The sequence below is a fragment of the Thermobia domestica genome, chromosome 12 (genome assembly GCF_964235325.1).
Source record: "Thermobia domestica chromosome 12, izTheDome1.hap1.1, whole genome shotgun sequence".
In the NCBI taxonomy this organism is placed as follows: Eukaryota; Metazoa; Arthropoda; class Insecta; order Zygentoma; family Lepismatidae; genus Thermobia; species Thermobia domestica.
In genome coordinates, this window is record NC_137465.1 from 108670685 (window position 1) to 108697456 (window position 26772).

General features: G+C 34.2%; 1 protein-coding gene across 1 annotated transcript in view; it reads left to right on the top strand.

The window, feature by feature from the left end:
• Syt4 (Synaptotagmin 4) overlaps positions 1-26772 on the top strand; it is a 518564-nt gene that overhangs the window by 264099 nt on the left and 227693 nt on the right. The window lies entirely within an intron of this gene.

Genomic DNA, 26772 nt, shown 5'->3' on the forward strand with positions numbered 1-26772 from the left:
TTCACTATGGTCCTACGATCACCTTTTTCTATCAACTTTGGTCAGATTAGTGAAATTTTCTGGATATTTTTAAATGCGGTTTCACCAGTGTATGCTCACAAGGAACGTATGCGAACCGTGACAGCTAGATATTAGTGAAAATTGGTACTCTGACTAATTGTGGATCGCTAATCACCGTGGTGATAGTCTCTCGATGCGGAAATGCCTTGTTTAACCTCTATGTATAATGCATATACCAAGCAATGGCCAGGTGAGGCTGTGCCGAGTTATACCCGAAAAATGCTTGAGAAAAGCAGAAAATGAAAAATGTATGCAGATAAGCTTAAATCTATGGGAGGGGGACACGTGACCAAGAACACGGCAGTAGTGTCACATAAGCAGTGCTTCCACCCAAATACAAACTTATAGTTTTCAAATAGAACGTATGGCATTTTATGGCATTAAAACAATTGGCATAAAACGTGAAAAATATAAGAAAATGGTGGGTTATCAGTGTTGTCAAATAAGGGAGATATGAGGCTTTAAAGTTGAGAAATTATGGAGTCCGTACAGAGAAACGAACAAATGTACAACAACGTAAAGACTGCGGGAGGAACAAATGTACAGTAGAAAGTAAACCACAGCATGCGCAGCATCCATTGACTTCTTGGTCACGTGTCCCCTTCCCATAGGTATCAGTTTGCCTGCACACACTTTTCATCTTCTGCCTTTTTCAAACGTTTTTGAGGTATAACTCGGCATAGACTCACCCGGTCACTGCGTGGTATATGTACAACGTAGCGGGTACAAAAAGCATTTCCGTATTGAGTGACTATCACCACGATAATGAACGATAAACAATTAGTCAGGGTACCAATTTTCATAAATATCTAGCTGTCACGATTCACATACGTCCCTTGTTAGTAAGGAAGCAAAATTATTTTCGAATTACAATGGACTTTTAATGCGAGAAATAAATTAGCAATCTGATCCAAGTATGTGGTTTTTGGGACGTAACTTGTAGCTGGTAAGTATTTAACAGTCACGTCAAAAATAAGAAATATGCATAAAAACAATAATTGACTTTTAAGAGAGAAGTGACCAAAGGCGGAGACACTGTAAGTAGAGACCCATTCTCCCCCACGCTAAATTTCTCCGAAGAGGCAAAAAATAACTTTTTTCTGTGCTTCCTCCAGCTCGGTTTATCTAACTCCGCCCATAACTTTACAGTACCAGATAACAGCAAATGAAGTTTCTCTACGAAGTACATTGAATAATGTCTGTTTATTCTTCTTCCACATGAATTTATTTTGTTATTTTAAAAAGAGAAATGACAAAACTGGTATCTACTGGTTCAGAAATCAATACGAGGTCAGCAAATGCAGACGAAGGAAAATAGGTATCGTTTGCATTCAACTCTGACCGCAATTCTTTCTCCACCGCAATGAATGCTAAACTAAGCTGGCCCGGATCCAGTGGCTCTCCAGCTTTCGACATTCCAATGCAAGGAAAAGCAATATTGTGTTAGCCCATTGTAGAAAGAACAGCACTTGTTCTCCATTTCACTCACCCCCTCCGCCTTGGAAAATGAAAGAGACTGATCTCCCAGCAGAACTCCTCGCTCAATCATGATTAACTTCGGGATTTAAGTAGCACAGCCGATTCACCCCGCCAATAACCTGTGTTTTATTCTTTAAAAAACTAGATTGGGCCGTACAGTAGAATTATTAATGAAATATATAATTTTGAAGTATGAACAAAATTATTATTATTATTATATTCTTAAATATAAAATTATTATTAAAAGTATTAAAATTCAAATTACTTATATTAACTTATAAAATAGCAATTATTGATATTGAAGTTATCTTTATTTTGAGTTAGGGTGAACATACGAAAGAAAAGACCTGAAGAATCTCGTAAGAAACCTTGGTCTTGATACATGGAACAAAATGGTCTCTATAGATAGAGACAAGTAGTCAAACAGGTGGACGAAAATCAGAGATTCACAATATCAATAACACTTTTATTTATGAAATATGAACAAAATCAAAGCAACTGAGGCTTGCGGACAAATAACGGAACAAATGCCACTGAGCCAATTCTGCAGATGTAATTTGAAGACTTCAGTACCTTTTTCACCCACCTAAAAAAGTATGTGCATATGTTCTGTTCTTCCACTCAACTTCACACAAACAGAGATGTTACTGTAATTACTGAGAATCTCTTTTCTCACCAATGTCTCTCTATTTTCTTCTCACAATTCCAAGTTTGCTCAAGTTGACGGTTCTCCGTTGTTCGACCCAAAGCTTCAATTTTCACTCTACAATCAACAATTTTTTCTTTTCTCTTTAAGTAGGGGAGAATTCCAAACATCTATCCTGCACAATGTCATAAAAATATTAATTTGGTCTCGACACATTGAACGATGTGGTCTCTAGATATATGTGTCTGGACTAATTATTGCATGGACAGACGAACAGATAGATATCCAAAGATCACCTTTCCGAAATATATAGGCATGAAACGTGTAAATCCTTTGAAAACTTGAATTGGAATTTTTCCCAGGGCAACAAGTTTTTGTTCGCTCCTTTTGTGATAAAAAAAAAGTTGCCCACTAATATATAACTACGGTATAAATTTGAATTATTACGTTTGTGAAACTTAACCCACTTTGATTCCCCAAATAAACTATTGGTTTCATCTGCTGCCGTATGTCAATTACATTGTATATCTCCAAATGGGCCAAACATCGGGTGCGTGGGTTTTCTTGGAGTTCTATTTAATTCCACTTCATTCATTTCACTATTTATTTCATTATGATCATCAGCGTCTACTATAGCATCGGAGCATAATTGTGGGTCGTTAAACTCAAAGCAAATTGTGTATCTCTACTCAAGAACTTAAAAAGGAGAAAGTATACATACGTATATCAATAGAAAATTCTTCATACACAAATTATTCTTCTAAATTTAGGAATAATTTATTTTAGAATCAATTATGCGTGAATGTAAACTATGTATTTCATTTTCTATGTACAGAGGCATATGTTCTGACGTGTGACCTGCCTAAAAATCGTGATACACTAAAGATGCCTTAAAACCGAAATAATGTAATAAGCACTGTTACAAGAAGATAAAGTTTCATGTTGCTGTCATGTTTTTGTTGATAAATGAGGTCCTGTACTTTATAACATACAAACAACAAAGCGGCAATGAATTGCTGAGTATTAATAAATACTAGGAGATTTTAGATAAATATTATCATTGAACATTTTGCGATGAGGATCGATATTCAATCTATCACACAAATCTAATGGAAAATGCCTAATCTAAACACGGTGTCTTCGAAAACAAAAACAATACCGGGATTATTAAAACATGTTTTTCACAGAATTCTCAACATGTTAAAATGACATAAAGCATATCACTGGGATTGCTATCCTTTTCTTTTGTTGTTCGTATTTGTAACGCAATAGCAATAAAGAACGGAATGTTTAATACTTATAAAGTGGTATTCAATAGGGTGGCATTTGTTATTCGATCTACCAACAATTATAAGGTCATTAACTTAACTTGTATTACTGACATGTACAAAAAAAACTTATTTTTATTGAATAGCAGTTTTAAAAACGCGTAGCAATTGGCACGAAGCGCACTGTGTCAAACATAGAAGTTGGGGAAAGGAGGAAAGAAAAACATGTGACTATGATAGACGTAGGAACCTAAAGTCTTTCCAGCCTTAGAACAAAGTAGACGTAAACAAAGCGAAATGTATTACTCTGCGGCTCACACGTGCTTCGGCAGCGAGAGACGATGAACAGCAAGATCGTCTGCTTACTTACTGTCGTCACATTATTTCCAAAGTGTAAGGCTACTATTGGTTGGTGAATAATTAATGCATTGACACTGACAACTGCTATGTTGGAGATATGTATTTTCTTAAATCCTTATATAAACGAGATTGTTGTCTGTTCCTATTGTATTTTATAACACGAGACGAAAATGGATTATTGCCACACATCGTCACCATGAAACTCTGCACTCTACAATAATTTTAAATGAGTGGGGTAGGCGCGCGAACACATGCGCAGTAAATACTATATGTCGAAATACGTGTGAGGTGGAAATGAAGCTACATTTGTTGTTAAATATATATATTGCGTTTATTATCACAAAATGTAGGATAAATTCAGATATCTTTATTTGAAATTATTATTTTAGTAGGGATTATATTGCGGTAGGATACTAGTGCAGTGAGACCAACAACCAATCACTGGTCATCGACTCACTGGTAGTCAGGTGGGTTTGTTTACATCTACTTTTTTCTAAGGCTGGAAAGAGAATAGGTAGCCATATTATAGAAGATATCAAATATGAACGGCAAATAAAAGCAAACAAAGAAGACTTCTGGAAGAGGAAGATCATATTTTGAGGGTCTTAAATTAAGGGATTACGGAAATAACTCATCAAATGTTCATATAGAGTAGCGTTTCTCAAACTTTCCTTTTTTAGCATGAACCACTTTTATTAGTCAGAATGTTCTATAGATCACACTACTCTTTTCTCCTTCGAAAGCAAATTTATATACATTTTTTAAATGTTTTGACCACATACTTATATACTTATGTTTTAAAGAAAGTGTTGATTAAAATTTCTTTAATGTTGTATTAGTATTACTACAAGAAAATACATGGTACTTTTTTTAAAAAAATAATTGAATGCTATCGAGAATAGATTATAATAATCCATCTGTTTAATTGCATTCCCTCCCTTGTCCTTGCCCTCCTTCTCACATTTCTTCCTTCAATCTCAAAACCGTGCTCCTATCCCATATATCCGCAACATCCGTCAATTGCAAAGGACCGGCATACACTGAATACAAATACATAATTATATTCTTCTCCAAGATATGTAAATAGATTTTTTATTTTGCTTTCAAGTCTATTTTAATTATTCTTTTGTTTCTCTAGCGTTTAAGAATTATTTTCAACCGTGTTGTCAGATGATACATATATCTATAGTTTGAGGCTAAGTATTTGTAGGGGAAATTTCATCTTGCCATCCACCTCGCAAATCATATTGTAGAGTATGCTCATACTCATTTTCAGTCTGCCAAGTAGGTTTTAAATCATTTTGTTGCAGAATTGACATCGTGGTGTTATGACATTATGCACGTGAAAGAAATTTGAAAGGAAAAGACTTGAGGATAGTGTATATCAGCAAATGCAGTCAGTTTCTAGTTTCACTGTATATGAAGATAGATATAGATTGATTTATTTAGATATAGATTGAGATATATATATATATATATGGATAAATAGATATTTACGTAATGGAATAATTAAAGCCAAATATGCACCATATTTTATAACATTTATCTTTGACGAAGCCATGTACGGAAGTAGTCAAAACGACATTCGTACACTTTCGCATCCTCAACCCCAAATAGTACTCTGTAGATCATGCAACATGTGTAATTTTTTTTTTCAGAGCGAAAGCATGAGTTGTGAGAATCACAAAGATTAACAATATAAAAGTGATGTCGATGACAACATATGAATTTCCATTCTACTAAGTGTTTCTATAATCTACATTCATAAGTAGAATGTGCGCAAAGGACTATTTGTGTCACCATTAAGAAAAGATACAATTACAATAATTAGTAGGCCTACATTATGTTAGTTAAAAGTGTAATTTGCTACATATACAGTACATAAATAACAATTACTTCCAGTAAAATAAAAATTGACAGTTTATTGTTGATACCGAACGGTATGGTTGTCACGCCATCACAATAGTTTAATTTTTTCGATTTTCTCTAAAACTTCCCGAGAGAGTTTTCCCGCAAGCATGTAATTTTGTTCATCTCCGTACGATCTATCGAGCGATATATGTTTTATTCTTGAAAAATATTTTAACTAAGCAGAAATTGAAATTTAATAGTTAGTTACACTTCTAGGCTATATCTCATTTAGCGTACTATGTATTCGTTTTGCTAATGTCGTAATGAAGAGCTCATTAAAGGCAATTTCATGGCTCTCATACAGCTTCAATTATTATTAGGTTTATAAACAAATTTGTTTTTCCTTATTTCTCGAAAATTACGCATGAGATTTACACTCATCCAAATTACTTTGTTCAACTTGGTAAGATATATCGATTGGTATATATTTCATCTATGAAAAAATGTTGTTAAACCTTAATAAAATGGTAGAATTTCATTGTTTTTAAACAAAACGTATATTTAACTATTTTATAGCATCTTATCGATATATCCCGTTTATTAAGAAATTTTGAGGAAATTATTTATAAAGAGTATGACTAAGATTCAACAAACATACAACTGAATCTTTCAAATCTTCCGCTACCCAGCATTTATGCGGTACATATCTGATCTATTGATCTTGTATGTTATGTCCCGGAGTGGAGGTTTATTAAAGATTACATTTATTAGAAAAATTTCGTCTAGTTTTCGGTTATACATATCAGTAGTGGAATAGAACTAATTTTTCAAATTGTTACTTCAAAGGAATAGTGGAAGATACTGAATGAGCTAATCAGAATTTTGCAGTGGCAAACTACCTGGAGAAAAATCAAACTTATTGGAATCTAGTAGCAGTCTTCATGGGATGACTGCTAGGCGAGGTGCTTGACTGTGTTATACACTATATATACATGTGTTGGAATTACTGAATTATTATTCAACGTGAATTGAAATGTAAATGAAAGGTGAACTGCTAGCACTATGTTTACACGGTAAGGAATATTCGCACTCCGAACAGATTAAGGAAGATCTAGCAATTTTAAATATTTCTAGTAAACAGGAGAATGTAAACTTAAACAGTGTTTAAAACGATTCTCCGAAACACAGTTTCGGTGTTTGATGTCAGCTAAGATTATAGTGCAAAAGGTCGTAGATAAAAGGAAAAAAATTAAAAATGTGTTCGTTGTCAAGACAACATGCCCCAAAACACAGCTTTCGCTTACTGGTTGTTCTCACGTTCATCATTTTATGTAGCTTTTTTTTTTTTACTTTTTGCAAACACTTTGCTTCTCTTCGTGTTTCCCTGTTTTCCCCGTGGGCTCTGTCTTTCTATCTCTTTGCTTCTGCTATTTGTATTCGCTTCCAGTTTCCAGGTAACAGGTCGTTCTGTTTGCATTCGTGTTTGCCTACAAGCTCGTCCCTTTTATGTCGCTTTTCAAATGCGTAGCGTCACATCACTCACTACCACCAGTGTTCTGTAACATTGTAGTTGTTTCTCATGCTACGCGCAATTCAGTGATGTTTTTTATAAAGTTCTTTTACTACATTTTTTTTATTATTCACATCAATGCATGAGGAACAAGTGAAAAGGACAGAAATACCAATCATATAGACACCACATTTAGGAGAATTAATTCCTGTTCCATTGTGTGTTTTCGTTGTAGGCTAATACAAAATAATAGGTGTTTAGAAATTGGACGGGTTACTAACACATGTTGTTCGCGCTCTTTGTTGTCCAAGTTGCGTTACTAAATGACCTATCGAACTCAAATAGATTAGTTTCTGGATATTTTACCTTTCTTTGTCTCCTTGAGTTGCGTTTTCTTCTATCTAATAACTAAATATTTAATTGTAAAATCCTTTTATTTACTGTTTCATATCTGAAACTTCGGGACCGTCGTCAAGGTTATCACCACACCTACTGTATAAAAATCACTATTTAAATTGGGCGGGGTTATGCAACAACCATTCAACCCACAACAAGTCAGTTTTGAGAAAATCGCAGTTATAGGTTTCTCGTCCCCATAAGATATTAACGTATGTGGGTTGACTTTTTTCTTCATAGATGGCAGACCGATCGCAAACGTGTTACCAGGATTTTTTAGTATGTTCCTTACATATGTTCGAACCCCCCAGCAGGGTTAACGTGTTTTATTATATATAGTGCGTTCCGTGAATAACACTAAGGCCCGTCTCCTGAAGAAACCAAGGTAGATAGAAGCATGAAACCTTTTGTAACCTTGAAGGGACACAAAAGTCAACATTATGGTGATAAGGAAAATCCCCCATCAGGGGGCCTAAGGGGTTGACGAGGGGTAGCTACGAGTACTTTGACAGTACTTACGGATGACCGACATGTTGGATAGAGACACGATAGCGACAAGTAGTTTCCAGAACTAGTGTTTACCACGTCATTAGCTTTCAAACGAGATACCACACGATGGTAGTTGCTATTAAAATTTTATAATTACCCCCGGAACCCCATTAAGTCCCCCTCTTGAAGGATTCTCTTAATCAGCATAATGTTGTCTTTTCCCTTGAATGTTACAAAAGTTTCATTTTTATGTTTTGGTTTCATCAGAAGACGGGCCTAGTGTAATTCGTGAAACGCACTCTATAAAGTTTCTCGCTATCCTCTATTATATGTCAACTTCCCATTCTTATACATTGCATATATTTCAAGTCTGTGAAGTATTTTGTATCTAAGTAACTTCAATAAAAATTTCTGTGTCTCAAAATGTTTCGAAAAGTGTTTTTTTTTCTTTTATATTATGTAGCACTAATTTCTCTCCCCAAGCCTGCTGGTCCTCCATGAAGGATATCTAAATATTCCGCTTAGATGTTTATAATAACTCTTGCACAATGTTTAGCAGTTTGCATAACAGTGTAGGAATTCAGAGTGGCACACAGTCGGAAATGTTTTTGTATTATATATGGGATAGAACTTTCATATATGACAAGGGTACGAGAAATATTTCCTTATTCAATATATGGAATGCAAGATTTAAGATACAACATTTACTTTTATTTTTGATTTCTATTGGCTGAAATATTCATCCTGCACACGAGGAAAATAGATTTGAAATTATTTGAAGCCCGTTTTCCCCCATTTATTTGACTAAGTATTTCAATGAAATTATAATAATAGAAACCCATGAGACACTTTATTTTTGCCATATATTTTTACCCCTCTATTCGTTTCGGATGCGCCTTCCAGTCAAAGTAACATGATAAAATCACAGCTTGAGATTGATGCTAACTATATATAAAAAATTAATTCCAAATAGTTCAGCTATTTTTCTATTATGGGTTAACAAACAACAAGCAACGTCAATTTAAATATTCCAACAGTAATACAGATATTGCTCCCTTTTCGCCCTTATAAGTGGAATTATCGAAAACTCCAGCATGAGTTCTCCCCTTGTCGTCCTATTCAATTAAATTTAGGCTTAAATTAAATATCATCAGAGGTGTCGCCTTTGCGCTTAGCGACCCTGAAAACTATGGATTAGACAGTAATTTTGATCACTTTGGACATTTTATTTTTCATTCCTTCTCACTCGCGATGGCCACTAGGCTGAACTTGGATTTAAACTATATCAAGAGTTTCGCTATTGACCCCAGAGACCCCAGAAACTATGATGTTAATATCAATATCTGTCATCTTTGATTATTTTTACATGTCATTCCTTCTCACTCCCACATTTAACTGAAATGCCGTTCTTTTCACATGGATATTAGATATATTGAAATTATTTAAACCCCCTTTTCCCCATAAGATGCACATTTTAATGAAAGTGTAATGATAGAAACCCATGAAATACTATATTTGTGAAAATTTGAGTCCCTATCTTTTTAGAATACGCCTTTAATCAAAGTAACATGAAAAAAAAAACTAGCCTGAGGTAGATACTAACAATGTTCCAAAATACATTTCAATCCATTCAGCCATTTTCAATTGACGTGGTTACAAACAGTAGAGAACATAGATTTAAATTGCCCCTTATACATATGCAACTGCTACCTTTTCAGTGCGTGTCTGGTTACATACTTCCCAGACTTCTTAAAATTATGCAGTTGCGTGAAAAGTATTCTTATTTCAAAGGAGTGAAAAGGGTGTCTTAACACCAGGGTTTTTATTTTAAGATTGTAAGTCATACTTCTATCAAGTTTGGTTGAAAGTACTTCATACGTTCCAGAGTTATGCTGGAACATACATATATTGGTACATTTTTATAGATTGTTTATATATATATATTTTTTTTTATTTTTTATCGATCGTAGTAACTACAGCTGCAAGAAAAATACGCATATATACTAGATTATATTGCTCACTTTAATGGTACTGTGTTTAAAAATAAATGAAAATGGAAAATCTGAAAAGAATGTAATAGATTTAAGAAAGTATTGGGAAGATCCAACACCGTTGTTACTGCAGTCTGCAAAATGTTTATAGAAATATAGTTTTATATTTCAGTTCAAAATGTTTTCTCAGTGTTGTAAAAACAATTTACGATTTGGAGCACACATTGTATACAGGAAAATAAATATGGTAAAGAGTTCCTTTGAATATTTTCTTTGGAAGATGCATACAAGTAAGATTATCACATTCGTCTTTGATGTGTAACATCAAGAGGGAGAGCATAAAACAAGCTTTCTGCACCCTTCCTCTGGCAATTTTGTTACGTTCAAACTGTTAACATGAACTTTGGCCGCGAGAATCGTTTTTGCTATAAAGATATGCTTTGCCATTTGCTTTCGTCCTCTGCTCGAAATGTCCAGAGGCTTCACCAAACCATTTGCAATGTAGTAAAAGGATCTGCAGTAAAAGCTGATGTTCTCAAGAAAACGAAAAAAAAAAAAAGTTCGATGGAGAAGAGTGGACTAAAAAAGGAAAGAGTAAGAATAAGAAAAATCGAATAGAAAAGGAAGAAAGAAACAAGGGAAGGACCGTTTGGTAGAGATAAGGCACAAACGCATACAGATAGACACACACACACACACACACACACACACATATATATATATATATATATATATATATATATATATATATATATATATATATATATATATATATATATATATATATATATATATATATATATATATATACAAGCTCCTTTTCGAGACGTTTCGGACGAAATCTCGAACAATTTGCCCGGGAGGCGAGACCGCTTCTCTCTTCTCTATTTTTCTAACTCTTCAAGTTATCTCCAAGTTCTTTTCATCGCAATGTTGCTACCTCTAGTGTTATATTACTAGTCATCTTTAAAAAGTGGACGTTACTTCTGTTAGGAGAATTGAGTTCAGGGAAATAAATCATTTAGTGGTTGAGATTGGTTGGCCAATAAAGACGTGTTAGGTGGCGCTAGTTAGTGGAACGATTGAGCTGTCTAAAATCAGAGTAAACTAACTACAGTGTGGTCCGGAAGTGGGCGTACCCCTAATTATTCGAAGCCAATGTTAATGGACATTCTTACCTGGAGATGCTTAATGAGTGGTTTGTGCCTCAGCTGGAAGAAAATGATATCAAACACACTGTTGTGATACAACAGGATGGAGCACCAGCGCACTTCGCGACTCACGTTCGCAATTAGCTGAATCAGACGTTTCCTGGCCGCTGGATTGGAAGAGGTTGTGCATCTTTACCAGCTCCCTTTGCCTGGCCACCAAGAAGTCCCGATCTGACGACACCAGACAATGCTCTCTAGAGTTTCTTAAAGCAACAGTAAGAAACACTTGATATCACACAACGCAGAAATTACGAGCAGCTGTGGAACACGCCTTCACCCTCGTGATTAGGGAATATCTCCGCAAACCATCTGCGAGAACTTGGCGCAAAGTTCGCTGTGTTACGACATCGATGATGATCATACCGATGTTTATAACTTCAAGGTAACTGTTTACAGACATTCTACCATAACTAACACTATACTGTTGAAACTAAAGGACGGTACACCCACCTCCGGACCACCCTGTATATATTCAGATTTTTTTTGGGGGGGGGAATGCACTTTTGGAAACAATGACAACTTGACACGAACTGCTGCCATTGAGAAATGGGTTTTACGTGAACGTTGAGTCAGTTACTATGGGTAATTCAACTAATTTCATGGTTAAGCTCAAAAATTGGCGAAAATGTATTTAGTTCAGTCTAGTTTCAGACAGCTCAGTTGGAAGATGAAGTTCTATTTTTTTTCTTTTCTTGCGTTCCAAGATTATACTCCGTGGCTAAGGCTGATGATGATAATGAATGAAATGGTATAATGAATAAAATGGAAGTAAACGAAAGAACCACGAGAAATCCACGCACATGACGTTTCTCACTTGGAGCGAGCTAGGATCAAAGCAGATACCTCACGCATCAAAAGTGAGCACTCTACCGTTGAACTACAAGAATAAATTGTTAATATATTAATCTCTGTTAACTTGAACATCTAATTATTGATGTACCGATGATTTGTCTCTATATCGTGATAACTGTGATATTTTATCACTATAATCATGTTCTTGTTCTTTCGAAACTTGAAGTTTTATATCTTCAGGTGCAAAGCTATATCCCAGTCACCTATATGTTTGTTATAAACCATTAATTTGTAGGACAGTAATTTTAATGTAAAAATTGATTTTAAAAATATCGATAGCTAATAATTAAGAATTGCAGGTAAATCTCACCACTCACATCCTCTACCGTACTCGTATTCCTGTCATATTTAAAACAAATTCAAAATAAGCTTGATTCTCTTTATCTCTTTCTATTTGTGGCATTAATATCTTCTGGTGATTTCATTCTAGCCAATCCTATAAACCATTTACAATGCATAAACAATCATCTATCGTATTAGAATAGAATTTTCAAAAGTGTTGATTCACATTGTCTGCAAATAAATCATAATAATTAAATTGAGCTAAATAAAAAGCATGAAACCAGTATTCATTCTTTCTTTGGAATATATTCGAATATATTATAGGTATCATGTCGATTATCTATCAATAAAATACAGTGAAACCTCTCTAAGGCGGACAGCCATGGGGAATCAAAAATTGTCCGCTATAGAGAGGTGTCCGCCTTAGAGAGGTTTCAATATTTTATGACGTAAAATAGTAAACAAGGTAATATACATTTAGAAAAAATATTTTTGCATGAATCCTTTATGTTCAAGGCACAACATAAAGGTTCAAGGCAATAAGACGGTATAATTCTCTGCTCTTTACACTTATTACTACTTACTACATTTCCGGTATGTTGTTTTAATTTGTGAGTTAATTGCAGTCCAGTAGTGTCTTTTTTTGAAACAATATGTATACCCGCAGGTCAAAAATACCAAACTTGTTTTCTGCTTATTTACAGATTCCAGCGGGACAGTACCATAACGTGTCATTCCAAACGGTGGGTAACTGTCAATCACTTTTGTGTCTAAAACAGCTTGGGTGGGAGTGGGATGCAAGCAAAGGACATGAGAGTGTTGTTAAACAGAGACTTCATCTGGGTTGCTGAGCAGCCAGTTGATGAGGCAAAATGTTGTCCCAATGCTTCCTTGATGATACATGTATGAATTACTAAAAATTTATTTTTACTGCACTTTTCAACTTGTTTCTAGAGAAAGTGTCCGTAATACAGAGGTAAATAATACCTATAAAACACAGGAAAGACTGTCCGTGTCCATACTAGAGAGTGTCCGCTTTAGAGAGGTTTGTCAATATGTTTTTTCCTATTACAGTGTTTGGGGATTACAAAATATGTCCGTTACGGGAGGTGTCCGCTTTATAGAGGTGTCCGTTAGTAGAGGTTTCACTGTATATATATTTTAGGTCGTCTTCAGAGTAAACTAGAGCACTGAATTAATAACTTCTTTTTGTAAAGCATAAAAAAAATCACTCTTCACTCTCGTACGCTGAAGAGAATGCATTAAATCAGTTCTATGCAAAATTGAAACGTGTTCAGTGTTGGTGTCTTATCTTGTGTAAAGTCTTCAGGGAAAAAACAGCGAGCAGCGCTAATGAGCGGAATTCAACACCATTGTTTCCTTCTTCTCAAACGGATACCAGAGATGTAGCAGGTTCGACCAAACTTATAATAAAAACGCTTTGTGATTTTTGCCTGGTAACATGACGTTTACTCCTTTCTGATATCTTGTTGCAGCTTAGTATAATTAAACCTCACTGGTTTTAAGATAAATGTATTTGTAAACAACACATACACTAAATACGAATATCAAAACCCTTTATGTGAACATAAGTGTACATGTTTTCTAGATTTTGATTGCATTCAAAAAGTCTCTCCACAGTGGATTATGCAACAGCAACTGTCTACAATGTGATGCTCACTATCTGTGTTGCGCAGTTTATGTCTGTGCTGAATTGGAGGTTGAAGTCTAGCCTAGCCTCATCCATGTCTGTGTCAGATATTACCAGAACATAATATACACATATACAAGGATAAAAGTGTGCTTCAAATATCTTTCTCATAATTATGAACCTACATCAACTGTGGGGAGACTTTTTGAATACACTATATTAGAGTAATATTTAATCGTTAGATTTAATTAGCTAATTGTAATGTATGAAATAAATAATCATTTATCAAAATTGTTTCCTTACAGTGCACGAATACATTAAATCAAAGATTTGAACCTTATTTTTGACTGAAGGCGCATTTTACTTAACGCTCATACCATGATAACATGCATTAAGTTATGATAGAATTGAGGCATTGTCGCTGCCGTTGCAAGCGTTGACTGGTACAGTCTATCTCAAAATTTATCATACCTTACTGTTAGAACTTTGAAGATAAAAATAAAGTGTGTCGTATAAAGTCAAAACTCATGGTCTTTTGAATGGTATAAAATATGTTTTTAAGCTTTAAAGTATCTCAATACATCCCAAAAGTCTGCGCGACATACAGTTTGGAAACTTGCATTAAATAATATTCTTTCAAAAGATCAGTTTCATACGATGAAAGTACCTAACGTATGTAGTGTAAGTTCGTTTATGAAAATGGAGACGACATATATATATATACAGAGCTGGATTTAGGGAGATGCAAAGGTGCACGTGCACCTCCCTATCTTCGTTGTAAATACACACTACCAAAGTGAGAAGCTAGCAGTGAGTTTTGCAAAATCAATACTTTTAGTAAATTTTCTGAAGCTTGAACTCAAAGGATTCATCGAGAGCAGACATTTAGCACTTCCAGGGCAATTCCTTATTCACACCACAGATGCCTAAAGGCATTTAAAAACCTCAAATTTAATTCATAGGTACTGGCAGTTATTTGGTGCACCCCCTCAGAAAATCCTGGATCAGGCCCTATATATATATATATATACCAATGCATTGTATGCATCAACATGTACGGAATTTCAGTTAAATTTATGTTTTAATATTGGTGTACATAAGAAAACCTTTAATTGTAAAAACAGTCACAATATATTTAAGCTCAAAGTATCGAATTTATGGGCAAAAAATGGGTTTATGAGAAAATAATTATATAACACAAAACGAAAATGGGAAAACTATTTTTAAAAAAATCCTCGTTAAAATGGAAGTAAGTCCATACGATTCAGTTCATAGTTTTCTGACGATCACTTGACTGTCGAAGTAGTTTTGATATTAACATTCTTACAAGGGTTTGAAAGAACCTCACATTCATGAAGTTTAAAAAAGTACTTTGGATACCATCTACCATTGTAGACTAATCTGAGGAAAGATTAGTTTCTTATATTAAAAGTAATAGTGAGAAAATTGAGAGTAATGGTAAAATTATAGTTGATGAGAGAAAAATTGAAGAAAAGAAAATAATATGCAGTTGGTCACTGTATGAAGGTCAGTGGGTGTCGTGATAAGTTATACGTAATTCTGGTAAATGTTTCCTAGTTGTTGTTGCTGCCCACAGCAGGAATTCTGTAATTTTGTCATTAAATACACAGTGAGTCTTTCTGGAATAAGAATCACTAGTAATTGCTGGGAATGCATTACAAATGGAATGCTGAAAATGCATACAAACATTTAAACAAGGTTGAGTATGGTTTATAACGTAATTGATAATCACAGTGTTTAGATTATTAGTGAAGCAACCAGAGCAAATAAAGTAATATACAATCTGCCTGGAGACGTGTTAAAGTATTAATTTCTGACTATACGAGTGTCCACGTCATACGTCATATTTATTTTTTTTAGCTCATTAATTTGTATATTTATTTTTCTGTTTTCCTTGAAATGAACTAGGATTGTGATAGTTTGTAATATCGCATTATTAAAACCCAAATTCATTTAAAACAAAACAGAAATAATTCCACATGCAGTGAAATCAATTGAGTAAAAAATAAAAATAAAATAACATAGGTAATACCAATGTTCAATTCTGAGTAAGGTCGTATTGCTATTATTATTGGACTAAGTTTGTTTAATTCATGTTAAATTTTGTTACAGTAGGTTACAATCTGCATAGTAGCGTATAGGCGTAGTATAGGCATATTATGTAGCGAATATTTTAATTTTAAGAACTTTTTTTAACAATTTTAAAGTTAAGGTTATGTTTCGTTTACTATTTCCAAAACTGAATCTCCTTTCTGGAGATTATTACTTCGATAGTTATCGGGTTGTTCTCATTCATTCATTGATCCAATTATTGTGACTTACATGACATTCTCTACTCAAATAAATTTTAAAAAGACATGTCTGAAAAAAAACTGTGTGTGTACAATATAAGATTTTGTTAGTTGGTTGCATTTGAGTTTAGCGTCCCTTTTAGCTACAAGGCTATACAAGACATCGACGTACAACTTAACGTAAAATCGGAATCACATAGTCTCCCACCAAGAACTGAAGCCGAATTTCCCCTGTCGCAGAAGAGTGCGCTATAAACCAACATGAGTTGTCAGTAAAATTAAGTTCTGATATCATATAGTACTAGCAATGATAACTTTAAAGGAAGCAATGTAGAACTTTTCAGAGAAACTTACAGTACCTTGAAGTAACCAACTATTTAGAATTTTGGCAACATTGGATATTTTTTTTTCAATAGAAAGTAAGAGATCTTGATAAATTCCCCACAAGCTGTATCAATATGAAAAATTCCATGCGCACCATTCATAACGTTTTGAATTAGATGTTATTGATTAGTATAATTACGACTTCCTTTCACAACTGTTAATCAGAAAAGAAGCCGAAATATTTTTACTTTACCGGTAATAACATTCAAAAGACCAATTTGTATGACCGTTTACTTACCTAATTATACGAATTGGACTACCTTACTCTCAAATGTAGTTTGTATTTGTTACGGATTTAAGGCATATGGTCCCAAGTAACAGTTGACAATTCTTCATGTAGTGCATAATTCAATTGCGTAAACACTAAAGTAGGAGGAAATTCCCTCCTTATTCTCTGACTTATTATTGACCCGTAGGTGTTTAATAATATTCAACTCATGGGGTTGAAAGCTCAGAGGATCTTGATGTTCCTGAAACCAAGTCTGAGAAGCTCATTGTAAAAGACTATGTCGTTGATAGGAAAGGATATTTACACAATAGGATACACTTGATCAACTAAAATATCTACATGATTACTGACAGTAATTCAGTCTTTTATTGTAATAATGCAGCCAACTTAGCAAAAGCAGCAGAAAGTCGCCCACCGTGTTTAACGGAATAGGAAATAGTTTGGTGCATACGTTTCTTTAGGGATCCGTTGTATATAAACCCGACCTATTAGTCGAAAGAAGCGGAAGCTTGCCTCATAGAACTGTATTAATCAAGGATGTAATGGGGCATATAGGGAAATATACGCTATACCTTCCTAATATTATTATAGTTCAACGAATACTCTCCTTAAATTTACCATAGAATGAACGTATACAAGGGTGGGTATATGCTATGTTTTTGTTAACGATCGAGCATATACCTTTAAAAAATTCTAGCACAACATCAATGGTATTAGTCTATTCTAACTATCGATGTTTTATGACCTCGGCTTTGTTCTTTTCATTATACTGCGTTAGTGGCAGTGATCAGAGCAGCAGCATCATTTCAGGTTTTGGATAGGGAGAAGATCTCTTCCAATATACATTGAGTTTCAAGTTTTCCAGGGGTATATTAATATCCCATTGATTAAAATGTATTTAAATATCAAACTGAAGGGGGAAAATTGTACCCTCTGGAACCCCAAGTGACGCCCCAGGGTCAGATACTTTGAAACAGTCCAGCCAGGAATGTTGTAGTTCTGTAGTTCCTCTTGACGGACTGTGATTGTAAAAACCCTCCTTCCAGATGCTGATTGTCTTCTGCAGTCAGTTGTCAGTACCGTACGCATAATCTCGTCAAGGGAAGAGGGTAGGGGTTCAAGCTTCAAAGTTCATGTCATTTCGGATTTTTGTATACATATCTTAATATGGTACATGCTATTTGATTTATTGTCTAATAATTTTGTTAAGGGAGTTTAAAACTGAGGTCCCCTTGCGTACGTCATTTGTTGTGGAACACCAACTTTACCATTTTTCGTGACAATAATCTTCAATATGACAATCCCCGCGATCTCTCTCATCAATAAGCCTGGTTTCCGTCAACTGTACCTCGGATCCAAGGAAGATTTCGAGCTACACACAGTTCCCCCTGAAACTCCAAATTTACAAGAAATCATACATTGTGACATCTGATTGTTGGATGGCCTTGTGTCAAAGTTATTTTCGAGGTTTGACATTCTCCCAATTTCTACAAAATTCCCATTCCACCAATTCTTCCGCAATTGTTTACTTGGGTTCAGAGTTCCCAGGTTGGAAAACCAAAATATTTGTAGATCTAGCGGATAATGTATTACAATTTCGTATTTTTATTAAAATATCTGAATTATATACGTAATTTATTTGTTTTACCTCAACTTTCGCTACTTGTTCAACGTAGTAGGACTATTTATTAGATAATGCCTACACGGAGCAAATAACCTAATTTCTTGCATATTTTAAAAGCATCATCATCACAATCTCAATTACATAAGCAATAAATCAGTGCTTATTTATCAATCAGATAGTTTAACCTTTTCTGATTTTTTGTCAAGTGGGACTCGACATATAATCTTGCTCATTCTAGTGCGATGTCGGGTGATGCTCGACATGCTTTTTTGCAGTTGATTTCGTACAATTTCAGGTATTTAGTCCCTTGATTTCTTGGATACTACAGTACGGAAGGTATAACGTGGTTGGCTTCCCGCGAAAAGTTGTAGTGACGTGTATAGGGAGTGATCAGCTTGGTTGCTCGTGGCTCGCTGAGCGCAGTAGACGGTTGGTGGTGATTGGCTACCTTCTCACCATACCAGTGACGAACAGGTCCAAGCGTGGGAAGCCAACGACGACCTTCTGGACTATATGTACATTTAGTGGGCGAAAATGAAACCATTATTTTCACTCTTGTTTTACTAGATGGCACTAAAGTAGTAAATGTTAACTTTCAAAATTAAATCGTTACATATCGAATGTTATAATTGGCCAACTTCATTGAGACCTGTTCGAACTAGCTCTGGGAATATAAAATTACTGGAAAAGGATATGTTTATATGACTGTTAGGGGTATATGCTTATACAAAACAAGAAAACAATATATATAAAAATATGTAGATCTACAGGTAGATTTGGCAACGTTGCTTAGGTTTATTATTCGTCTTCTTTAGCTAAACGTATATAGTAGCCTGACAATGAATTTCATAGTTCGTTATATGACACACTTATTTGGACCATCGATTTTGTAATATTCAGTGAAATATCATGTGATGCCCGCGGAAAACTCGTGATATACAGTATAGCAACGTCGATAACAATAATGCAGTCATCTGCTTCCTCGTGTTTCAAGGAAAATGCAAATTACAAAATCTATTTATGACTTTCTTTGCACTACCTGTATCTTTCCTTTCTCTTGTCTCAGTTGTTTGAATTTTATATGTACAACCTAAGAGACATCTTAATTACTTTACTTCCTTAATATCTGAACAACAGTTTGTCTTTATACTTATTCCCCAAATTGACGTTGATGGCTGCCCATACCTATACTTAAAGGACATTTCTTTATTTACAACAAAAACCTTTTCGATGTAAGTGCCTTAGTACGCATTTTTGCAAAATTAAATTGTGTAAACTAATACCATCACGTTTAAACTTCTAATATGTCTTGTGATAATTAGGACAGTATGACCATGAAAAGTCCTGCAGAATTAATGCATCTGCAAGTTCATGCGCATTTTAAGTAGTTTAGTCCCAATAATCTAAATTATAGCGTATTTTGCCATTAATAATTGTATGTAAACCCTAATCCTAATTAACTAAAATATACATAGCCATCATAGCATACATGTACGTAACTTTAACACTTCTGTGTGTTGTATACGAGGATGATTTGAGAAGTTTTTGAAAGGTCGTAGGGTCGACATTTGGAGTTCAAGGTTTATGTATTTTACTCAATAGTGTATAATGATGTGGTTATGAAAACTATAAAATTCTGGTTAAATTGAAGAATCTCCCCCTCCCTCTGCCATCAAAACCAGAAATCACACTACTGGTTCAAAACATTGATTTACCTCTTGAAAATTATTTTATTTTTCAATATCGATCCTTCGACATCGGTAGGCTTGGACCAATGAAGTTCTAAAGTATTTATGCCACAGTAAAATAAAATTCCTCTAACCCTTCAAAAATACAGTCTACTGATACTTTAAGTTCTTCATCTGAAAAAATAAAACTGTACCGAGGTCTTTTTGAAATTCGCAAATAAATGGAACCTAATGGAGCTAAACCTAGCTAATAAGATGGGTGTGGCAACAAATCAAGCATCAACACATCGATTTTGATCATTGTTACCTCAATCCACTCTATGGGAATAAGCATTGTCATGAAGCAAAATAAGTTTCTTCCTTGATAAACTCGATCTTTTTCTTTAATTGTTCTTATTAGTTGGTTCGTATATTTTGCATTGTGTTCAGTGGCGATGGTTTTGCTGCATGGAGGATAGTCAACGAGGAAAACAACTTTTGTCTTCTAATAAGATGAGCCTATGATCATTCTGGCAAATTTCACACAGATAGAGTTCTTTGAAAGTGGATAATCAGGAGATTTTCAATGTTTTGACTATCGTTTCGTTTTTGGAGTATAGTATATCATTGTTTTATATGTAGTTATGAATTGAAGCATAAAATCAGTTGAAACTTTCTTTAACAGGCTAATTATTTCTTAGAGATCTGCATTGTGTAATGTTTTTGGTCATCATCTATTGTAGCATCTATCTTGCAGACAATTTCTTCATCCTTAATTATTCAGTCAAAATTTGTACTACGTGTTAACCTGGAATGTCTAGAGCTTCTGCAGTGTCACTCACCTTCATTCTATGATCTTGGAGTACAATATTGTGCAACTTTTTAGTAATGTCTGGTCTCACCCACTTCCCGAGTCATCTTCTTAGTTTTCATCACCACATTTAAACTCAGAACTCCCATTGACAACAGTTGAAAATAACTGGGTCGAGTCTCCCTGAGTATTTTTCATATCATTATGTAATTCCTGAATTTGCACTCTTCTTCATCAAATATTTAATGACTACTCGATGCTCAAAATGTGTCATCAAAACAAATACGCGTTCATTTCAATTGCTCATAAAGAACTATCTATAACTTCAGCTTTTTTTTAAAAAAAGTGTTTAACGACCCATGATTTTGCTCCGAAGTTCAGCTATTGTTTCCGGATTGAAATAATAAAAAAAATGTTATAACGAATTATGACTCGGGATAAAGTACTTGTATTGAAACTAGTGCTGCCATCTGTAACATCATTCAAATAACTTTTCTAATGACTATCGTGTGAAGTAAGGAAGTCTGAGTCATTGATGTCGTGAGAGTAACGAAAATGTAATAATAATAATAATAATAATAATAATAATAATAATAATAATAATAATAATAATAATAATAATAATAACAATAATAATACAGAAGTAATAAGTTTTAATCTTCATCACAGCCGGCTAAAAGAAAAATCTTGGAACGGAATAATGGTCTCCCTCAGTGTTACTAACTGTTGACAACAAATTACTTTTATCCTTGTCTAACATTTACATGACAATGGACGTCATTAATTTCAATATTCGATAGAAATTGCAATAGAGTCTATGTCCATCGCCCCTACGACGGTGTTTCCCTGAAATTGAGAATTTCCTTAAACCTTGATTCATGATGTACTTCTAGACAGTAGTTTAAGACGCATAATCCGAAATAACGAATTGAAATATTTCATGATCTTCTTTATTATTATTTATATACATCAGAAGTATAGCTGGAAGAAGTACAGAACTATTACTTATTCCCTTACTTCCGAAAAAAAATTCCAGTTATGGCCTGCGAGGCGACTTATACTGGAACGAAGTGAAATGAAAACTTTCAGTTTAATGTCTTATAGTTATTCCCTTTATTCTAAGGGAAACGGATGATTAAGGCAAAGGAATGATGATGGAAGACTTGGTGAAATGAGAATGTGGGAGAAAATGGGAGCACCTCGAGAAAACTCACGGACACGATGTAGTACACCAACTTACTTGATTGGGGATCGAACCAGGGACACCACGCACAAGATATAAATGCTCTACCACGTAGCCATCGTGCTTTCCGATTCACACTAGAATCATTAACAATCAACTATAATGGAAAGAAAACTTAAATCGGGTAGGCGTAAAAGCAATTATCATCCAGTACTCGCTTCGTAAAAATAAGGAAAAAACTGAAAAACTAACATTATTAACTATGGGATAGACCTTCCAATGGTGAAGTAAGTACGCTAATCCCAAGGTTATGTCCAATATTAATTTGGGTTAGCATTATTGTTCTTCTAAGGACAATTTCCACACATTGGCCTTAACATTGTGATTAATTGGGTGGTGTGTATTAAGCATAACAATAACTCCAATTTTGTTATTTTCAACTTTCAATTGTATACTTTTCTGCCTCACTTAATTGTAATTTAGGATGTAATATTCGATATCATTACAGTCCAGATATTTGTCTTACGAAAGAGCATGTACACAGTTTAATTGAGTGCCTGAGAGTGAGAAGGGGCTATGCCATACAACCTGAAGTACCTTTGATTTAGATACAGTTCCTGTTGGTGCTGCTAACAATTTTTTCAACTACCCTGTTGATATTTGAAAGCAAATAAGGCATTGCCCAATAACAATAACCATACGTTATGCATTTTGTACTTAGTCTAATAAAACTTCATTTTTCTCAAAACTATATGTTTGTGGCATAGCCCCTTCTCAAGCACTCAATTCATCAATCTAGTTTTTTTTCTTTTTTTAAAAAAAAAATATTTGTACATACAAAATGTTTGTTGCAAGCTTATACTTGTGGCATTTTAACAGTTATAGTTTATGGCAATCACAGTTCAGTGTTCCGACTACAATCGACACGAATACGTAAACAAATTTCAGTACTCGGAAGAATGAATCGAAACAACGTAAACCAATAATGACGCCTAGTTCTGTACGTGCTATCTATAAGTAGAAATCTTATTTAGTCTAACCTAGCTTAATCTAACTTAACATTATTCTGCATGTCTGTTAACTGGAACAATTAGAATCCGTAAAGAACGGTAAAATGAATGAATGTAATCATGATTGCCGTAAATTATAATAAGTTCCTTCTAGAAAAATACACAAAATATTTTATCAGCTTCTGCTTTAGTACCATATAAATGATCCTCCATCATGAAAACACTCTCTGCTTACATTATTAACCTCCTTTAAACTAATAGACACCACATGCACATAATCAAAGGATGATCTCAAACTCTACGTCTCACCAAATTCTAATATCCGTCTTATTTGCAACTAAATAAACACAGCATAGCAGTATATCATTAATCCAGGCTCTTGTCGATTGAGGTCTTTTGCCCAATCGTGAAACGACTATGTCATCTCTTGGCCCCAACGTCCAATTTGGTTCACTATATTTGATTGTTTACTTGTAATATAATCTCAGGAAATTGAAGTATTAGTAGCTCAAAAATTATCTTACAATCCGGAGTTAAACCGAAAATATTGTTCCTCACATGGAATTGAATCCAGAACTATGTGCATGCAAAATACAATCGATACTACTCGCATACACGAGAGCTTTGTCGGTGAAAGCCGACTTTTTAAAATTCACAATTGCATTCTTTCACCATTACCTTCTTACCTCTCTTCTGTGATGTTCACCCCTGAACCACTGTTACACTGACATAACCAAGTTTAAATCATACATAAATTCATAAAAAACCCTCCTTTCATAGGAGATCGTAAATACATTAGAATTTTGATTTTTAATTTGCGAATGGCAAATATTAATAACTTCTTCATTACCTCATTGTTCTGAGTCAAATCTTGTTACTGTATAAAGGAACGGAAATTGTATAAAGATAAATCGGTGACCAGTAGGCCAGAATCTAAATCATTTCAGTCCTGGCAACGGAGAGATCTGAAACTCTTATGACCAATGTCCATACCTAATAAGAGGTTAAATTAGTTATCTTCAGTAAATGTCACAATCCTTAAGAAGAATAAAGAATCTGATGATGTACGTAACTAATGTCAAGGGCTAGCAACATTGTCCGCTTCCCTTTCGGTCTATCGGTCTTCACCTCTTGAGAGACATTTAGAAGATCGATGAATTGGAGCAAGACAGATCTGCTTCCGCATCTCAAGTGCCCCATTTCCTTCAATTTGCTGTGCCATCAGGATTTGTTAAAAATGCCAACGATGAAACTAATGCAACATTACGAAGCACACACACACTTAGAAAGAAAGAGTCCTTAGCACAAAAGGAATTTAAGGTATTAGGTAACGGAATTCAGAGGAGATTCAGAAAAATTTTCTAACGGGACTGTGTCTCACTATAATATAAAGGATAACACGATTTTGTGGTAAATAAGAATTCATAATTTCGTTATAAAATATGCATAAATCGGGATAAAATCAGTGAATAAAAATTCAATATAAGAACACTATTTTCTTTGGCAATTGCAATTAGTTAGCTTTTATTTCACCTTAATTTCCACTTATCACTCCTCACGACATGAGCTCATGCATGACTATATTAAAGAAAGAGTTTTAGAAAAATAACACTAAGCATCTTCATTGAATAAAAGTATAATTTAAAGAAGAAGAACACGCACACAGAGAACATTAATAGAAAAAAATAACTGTAGTGTTCACTGTTAAGTTATGCAAATAACATATAAACATTGTTTCAATGTTTTCTGGTGTTAAATTTCTTTTTTTGGGAAAAAATGTAACTTCTTTCTTTTCTGATTATCACTTTCATTGTGCTTCACAAACAAATCGCGTCGCTTCCAGACTAGTCTAATATTACAAAATTTACACATATCTATTTTTTGATGTACATCAGAAACGTAGTGATCATGATCTTTAAATCCCTGTCGAAACATGTTGTGATTTTCGGCATTCTACCGGTTTTTTTTTTTCGTTGAGAAGTGCAGGAGGCAAATCTGGGACCACACTCGTTGCAGCCAGGAAAATACAAAATGAGGGAGGGCTGGTGCCAGACATCCGACAGTCCCATATTTCGTTGTAGTAGACAAATGACGAACTAGTAGTGTTTACTCACGGTTAAGTATGCAGAAAGGAGAAATAATGGTAATTAATAAATCTTAAAAGCATCGAAAAATTGTTACTTTCGCGTAAATTTCGTGGAATATCGAAACTTGTTGCAAATTTCTCTAATTCAACAGAATTTCACTGTTAATCGCGAGCGTTATATGGCCTAATAAATAGTAAAAAAATATATTTTAAGTACACAACATTTTCATGCAAAACTAATACGTTTCGCGTTTTCGCGTGTCACCAAAATCGTGTCTCTAAGGATAAGTATTAAATATTTTAAACGTAAGAAATGTGATTTTATTCTATACTGTTGAAATTGGAATAACCTTATGTTTAATTAAACTAATAGCTATTAGAGTAACTAGTTTTTCCAATAGATAGTTCGGGTCGTTGCACACTCTAGGTTAAAACCGTACTTAACTAAAAGCTCTAATAGTTTACATTTAACTTTCTTTTTCTAGTTTGCCCACAAACCACCTGAACTTCATACCATGCAAATATTCAAGGAGCTTGTTATACATGCAAGCGACAGTGCAGTAGCGACATCTATAAGCGTGACTATACTAATAAGATTAGCGTGATGTACAGACTGCGTTTATTATTAGGGCTACCTTAATTGCAATAATTGCAAGAACATTTATTGAAATAATGAACCACCAAGAATAATCGCGATTCACAAAGAAGTTTTTTTTGTGATAATTCAGTTTAGAAACAAAGCTTAAGAGCCTGCCTTACTAAAAATAATACAAAATTTACCATTTTTCTTTTGCTTGATTATTCATCAATGAAAGGAGATAATGAAATGCAAGTTACTACAATCATAGATAATGCTATTCTATAACAGAAAATATGAAACTGACGAATGTTCAGTGTTGCCATCCATAGAAATTTCAGTGTTGTCAGAAAAACAATTTCCCTAAAATCAAAGTTAAGACAGCGAGTAGAGAAATGAACTCAACCGCATTTGATTACGTATCATGTTGTTTTGGTTTCTTGTGAACTACTTTTTAATTAACATTATTATTTAGTTTTAATAACTGTATCTTAAAACTATTTTGTTTATTACAAACTAAATACAACTATTATTTAAAAAGTAGCCAAATGCAGTTGAGTTTATTCCTCTACTCGCTGCCTTAACTTAGATTTTAGGGAAATTCTTTTTCTGGCAACACTGAACATTTTTCAGTTTCATATTTTATGTTGTAGAATAGCAATATCTATGATTGTGGGGACTTTCATTTCATTATCTCCTTTCACTGATGCATAAACAAGCAAAAGAAAAATGGTAAATTTGGTATTATTTTTAGTAAGGCAGTCTCTTAATTAATACCGCCTTCTTCAGTTGTATATCTAATGAATGCATTCAAGTAAATGAGATTCAATGTTTCATGCATCA